Source organism: Halichoerus grypus, chromosome 1, assembly GCF_964656455.1.
Source record: "Halichoerus grypus chromosome 1, mHalGry1.hap1.1, whole genome shotgun sequence".
NCBI lineage: Eukaryota > Metazoa > Chordata > Mammalia > Carnivora > Phocidae > Halichoerus > Halichoerus grypus.
In genome coordinates, this window is record NC_135712.1 from 199333501 (window position 1) to 199339625 (window position 6125).

The following is a 6125-nucleotide window of genomic DNA, read 5'->3' on the forward strand; positions in this document are numbered from 1 at the left end:
TATTGGGGGGATGGAAGGCTTCCAGGATACCCAGGGCTCCTGCCTTCCCAGTTCCTGAAGTTCCCTGAACTCACTATGCAGGGGGTTTGATGGAGGTTTCATTACAGAAGCACCATTGATCACATCATTGGCCTTTGTAAGTTTAAGGACAGGTGTAGAAGTGGGGTACTGGGAGACTTTACCTTCAAAAACCCTAGAAACCAAGTTACATAGATCATAAAATGATTGGATTAGAATTTTTAAAAAATGATGTTTTGACTTTAAAACTTTATTTTTGAAAGGAAAGAAAATTTGCTATTGCTGGCGTTGATTTAAAAAAAAAATCATTGGCCTTTGGCTGATAGAAGTGAACTCTCCACCCCCTGCCTCCGCAGTTCGGGCTGAAAGTTCCTACCCTCTATTCCTGGCTTGGTCTTTCTGGCGACCTGCCCCCCCCCCCATCCCGAACCTATCTAGGGGGTGTGCCTTTCCCCACCAGCAGTCTTTCATTAGCATCCAAAAGATAGTATATTCCAAGTGTTTTAGGTCTGGTGCCAGGAAGCAGAGACAAAGAGCCTCTACTTTGTATTAAACGACACTCCCAGTGGGGGCTTCAGCCTGCCAGGTTAGCTAGAGCCCTTTCCCTTCATCCTAGCTGGATTTCCACTGCCTTTAGCTCCCACCGGACGGATGTCCAGTGCGGACACCTCCTGCCATCCCCGGGGGCAAGTCCTCTATCAGTTGCAGGAAATGGGCTCTGCCCAACTTAATCAGAAGGAGAATTTATGAAAAGGAACTTGTGTAGCTCCCAGAGCCACCAAGGGGGCTAGAGGACAAGACACAGAGCCACACAGTTTGTCTCCAGCCCAAATCACAGTTCTGCTCGGGCCTGCTGCGCATGCCACCGCGGGGCCGTCCCCGTCCCTGCAGGCCCGGACGCTGCAGGCTGCTGCCTGGCTGCCACGGCCCCCACGAAGGAGGCTCTCTGCGGTCCTCCCGCTGGTCACCAGCCCCGGAGTGACCTCCAGGGAGGGTACATTTGATTGGTTGGGCCTGGAGAAAGGCCCTTGCCCCGGGGCAAAGGACACAGGGCGAGTGAATATCTGGCATTTCTGCCTTCTGAAGTGGAAGAAAGGGGCCCAGGGGCTGGGTGAAAAGGAATGGCCGGGACCGCTACTTTAGCATTGGTCACTAACGCAAATTCAGCTGAGCAAAATGTAAAGATCTCATTGGTTTTATTAACCACTTCATGTATTGGGAGGCATTCCGCAAGTGGAGGGGGGCTCTGAGGAGTGGGACCAGATGGAGGGTTTCTATCGAAGGAGGGTAGACGCAAGAAAGTTTAATATTAGCAAAAGAAAAGGATTGTTCCAGGCCCCGCCGCTTTCTAGGGGGCAAGCAGGTGTCTTATCAGGCAGATGACCTCATCTTTCTTTGAGGGACGGGAGACGAGCAGGTGGCCGACTCAGTGGAGCTGATCAAACATTCCCCGACTGACCGGTTACAGCCACATTTCTGGGGGAGGCTGAAACCACAATTAGACTGGGGATCAAGCCCTGGTTTGGGAACTTGGTCTGAGGAACACCTTTTTGGGCCTATGGTTTTCTTTTTTTTTTTTTTTAATGTTTTATTTATTTATTCATGAGAGTCAGAGAGAGAGAGAGAGAGGCAGAGGCAGAGGGAGAAGCAGGCTCCCCACCTAGCAGGGAGCCCGATGCGGGACTCGATCCCGGGACCCCGGGATCATGACCTGAGCCGAAGGCAGACACTTAACCATCTGAGCCACCCAGGCGCCCTGTGGTTTTCTTTTTTAACAGCACTCACCGCTCCTGGCCCCGAGGCTCAGTCCCGGGCAGATGGGCTGCATCCGCGTCAGGAGTGGGCCGTCTGGGCATCACTGGGTGTTGCTCTGGGCTGCCGGGCCCACGTGGACTTCCCATCACAGCTTGGCCACCCACTGTAAGCGAAGGTCCCATTCTCGTCAAGCTGGGTGTTTGAGAAGAGCTCAATACAAGTGCTGTTTACAGGGCTGTAGATAGGTTCAAGGGGCCACCTAGGTTGGGGCAGCACCAGGGGGTAACATCAGGAGGAGCCCTTTCCCGGGCATCTGGGGGGCTCAGTCGGTTTAATGTCTGCCTTGGCGGGGGGGGGCTGAGCCCCTAGTTGGGCTCCCTGCTCGGTGGAGAGCCTGCTTCTCCCTCTCCCTCTGTCCTTCCCACCCTCCGCTCGTGTGTGTGTGTGTGTGTGTGTGTGTGTGTGTGTGTATGTGTGCGCGTGCCTATGCGTGCTCTTTCTCTCTCTCTCTCTCTCTCTCTCTCACTCTATCTCAAATAAATAAATAAAATCTTAAAAAAAAAACAAACAAACAAGAAGCCCTTTCCATCCCTAGGCCTGCGGGGTCAAGGTGGGGAAGGGTTACCCGAACCCGGTGTGGGACCACACCTTAGCCCCAGATTGGCCCCCACACATCCCGTGTCAGTTCCCGTAATCTGTCCACCAGAGGGATCTCTCAAGGCATTCACTCCTGTGGCCTCTAGATAAAGTCTCAATATCTCAGCATATGGCCCTGAGAGGGACCTAGGAGAGAGGAGTGCTATGGGGTGGGGTGTGTTGACGGCAGGCAGGAGTTTGGGGAAGTAGAGTGGGGGGGCAGCCCCACCCACGCAGACTCTGACCTCCCACCTTCTATTTGCCAAGCCCAACAAGAAGCCCAGGAAGAGGGAGCCCCAGGACGAGGTAAGGTGGAGGGTGGACCCAGAAGGGAAAGTCAAGACAAGCTGCTGCCACAGGTCCCTACTATGGGGAGCACAGAGGACTGGGGGCACTGAGGCAGCCCATCCCCGAGGGGAGTGATTCAGGCCTGGTACTCAGGGGAAAGTGGCCAGTGGGCTGAAAGGGATCCTGTCTTTCCTTCTTCCTCAGTTATCCAGCACCTACTATGTGCATGGCCCTTGTGCTGGATACAGAAGACAGATACTACCCCAGTCTCATTGACCCCCCAGAGTAGCAGAAGACACCCACATGACCCAGGGTTTGGTGTTGGGCTGGGGGAGTCACAAGGGCTGTGGGAACATAGAGGGGCACCCTAACTCAGACTTGACATCTTGGGAGGCTTCCTGAAGGAGGTGGCGTTTTAAACTGGGACCTAAAGGGTGAGCCAGAGAGGGTGAGGGGGATGTGTGTGGTGGCCAGGAAGCACGAGGAGCCCCATTTTATTGCTGGGACTGAAATTGGAACTTTACCTTAAGAGCCATGGGGAGTCCTTGCAGGATTTAGAGCGGTGGTGATGGGGTGGGTGGGTTGACTACTGATTTGTTCTCTAGGAAGTTCAAGACTGGAAGCATGGAGAGAGGTGGTGAGACCAGAGCTGTGTCAGTGGTAAGTAAAAGAATGTTCTGGAGGTGAGAGTGGCAGAGTGGGGGGAGTTGAGCACCAGCCTGGGTGACCAGGTGGAACTGGGGAGACAGGTGTGAGTTGTCTGTGGTGGCCCAGGGGCTCTTGGGAGGTGGTGTTCTGGGCGTCCTCAGGGCCTGGACTGTGGTGAATGGACAGTGGTGAATCTCAGAGGCCAAGACACCACAGGTGAATGGACTGTGGTGAATCTCAGAGGCCAAGTCAGCTGGCAGAGAGCTCAGGGCAGGGAGGGGGCAAGAGTAGAGTTATGGGTGGAAGGTGGGGAAGGTGAGGATCAGGTGGTCCGGGACACCAGCAGGGAGCGCAAGGCGGAAATGCAGAGGGAGAGGGTGAGGACATAGGGGAGGACCCTGTGGTGCCAGTGGCCTGGGACAGGGGAACAGCAGTTGGGGGGGTGGTGTGTGCCCTGAAATGAGGTGTGAGCCATTTCATGTAGACCAGATGGGAAAGGGGCAGAATTTAAGGTAGGGTCTGTTTCTAAGCAGGGAAGGGCACGGGCTGGAATGAAGAGCGGGTGGGGGAGGCCTGAGGAGACAGGCTGTCAGAGGGCTGCCTCTGAGCGCAGCAGCCCCGCTGCCGGGCACCTCCGTCCCATACACGTGGCCTGGCACTGTGTTTGCTGAGCTAGTCCAGCTGTCTGGGTCCTTACCTCATGTGTCCTGCCTGTAGGACCCTCACTCTTGTTGAGTACACTTTTTTTTTTAATGTAAACTCTACACCCAATGTGGGTCTTGAACTCACGACCCTGAGATCAAGAGTCGGATTGGAGGACCCTCCATCTTGTTGAGACCCCCACATTTGGCACAGGGAGTTTGGTTTCTGCCTCGGAGGGGCTGATTTCCCCAGGCGGCTTGTGGAAGTGACCATTTCCCAGCTACACAGACTTGGTGTCCTCCCCCGCATGGACACACGCCAGTCGGATGCATGGCTGTGATTTTCCCAGCCTCGGGCTGTTCCTGGCCTCCGGCTCCTCCTGTCCGTGCACAGCTCTGGGTGGGCCATGGAGCCCGCACGGGACTCCCCCATGAAGGTTTCCCACTTTTTGAGGTATAGGAAGATGAGAGGGCATGGGGACCCCAATCCTGAAAAGGTCAGGGAGGATAAGGCCAGGGGAGAGGCCCCAAGAGGAAATGGGGTGGGTGTGTCAGAGCAGGGAGGCCAAAGACAGGTGACAGGACGTAAGAAAGGACAGCTCTGAGAAGCTTTGCTGGGGGCAGGGCCTATGTTAGGAAGAGAGACCGAGTTTGTGGGACGCAGAAGGCTGGGCACGCAGGGTGTGGAACGAGGGGTCAGAGGCTGGCTGGACAGGTGCAGGTGGAGGGGAGCATGTGGTGGCTGCTGGGCGTGCAGAAGGGGGACCTGGGCTGCGTCCAACTTCAGACCGTATTGCTGGGGGCGGGGGGGGGGCGGGCAGAGGCAGCGGGGCAGGATGAGGCTGAGCCGTGTCAGGGAGGGCTCCTCATTTTGCCCGGGGACAACCATGCCTCTGTCTCGTGTGCTGAGTCCTGAGCCCTTCCCGACCAGGTGGTGGCTCCTGGCCGAGCTGTCTCCTCCCTCTTCTCACACCCCAGCCTGGGGAACCGCACTGAGGACCTCCCAGGTTGTCCTCTGGGGTCTCTTTGTCCCAGCGATGCCCTTGTCCTCAGGTGAGAAACATGCGGTGGCACGCGGGGTGTATTCACTGGCCCAGGTGCCCAGTCAGTGTGACATTTCATGTTTTCTGCCTTGAGTACGATGTCCTGGATATGCCAGGTGTGGGGTGGGCGGCAGGTCAGAAACCCTGGGTACAAAAATGCTGGCCATAGATCGAACACCTGTGCCCTCCCCAAATTCAGATGTTGAAATTCTAACCCCAAGGTGATGGTATTTGGAGGTGGGGCCTTTGGGAGGTGATTAGATCTTGAGGGTGGAGCCCTCATGAATGGGGGTGAGTGTCCTTATAGAAGAGGCCCCAGAGAGGTCTCTTGGTCCTTCTGCCAAGTGAAAACACAGGGAAAAGACAATCATCTATGAACCCAGAAACTCATCAGACACAGAATCTGCTGGCAACTTGATCTTGGACTTCCCAGTTGGCAGAATTGTGGTTTATAAGCCCCCGAGTCTATGATGTTTTGTTGTAGCAGCTGGGACAGACTCCAGACCGTGCTCCTTCTCCGTTTCCCCGGCTCTGCCCAGACCCCTGCCCCACAGTGAATGGCAGGGCCACAGTTAGCCACTGCGCCATCTCAGGGAGTCTTGGGTGAGCACATGGTCCTGGAACAGACATGAATTCGGGCCAGCCAGACTCCGCTGAGCCAGGAGGTGGCCTAGTGTGCCCGGGAGCTGCCAGTTCCCATCCTCAGAGCAGCCCATCTGAACCAGGCTTGCCCTCAGAGGCGGGGATGAGCCTGCCTGGGCTGGGGGGTAGGATGACTGCGGGGATAGAGCTGTCAACCCAGGGGACAAGGGGATGGAACCTCCTCAGAGCCTCTGGATTAGGCTTGCAGGAGGGACTGGCATTTATTGAGCGCCTACTGTGTGCCCAGGTCTGCTCTGGGCACTGTTCCCACCACCTCACCTGGTCCCCGGCTCCCAGGTGGGTCCGGAGAGAGGATCCGCTGGACAGGAGGGGCCCCCCTGCCGCGAGGAGGGCCTGTGTCCTGCCTCCCAAGGGTTAGGATGCAGATCCCCCCCCCCCAAGACCCCCTCCGGGCCAAGGGCTGGGAACAGGGGAGGGAGGCGGAAAGTATCCC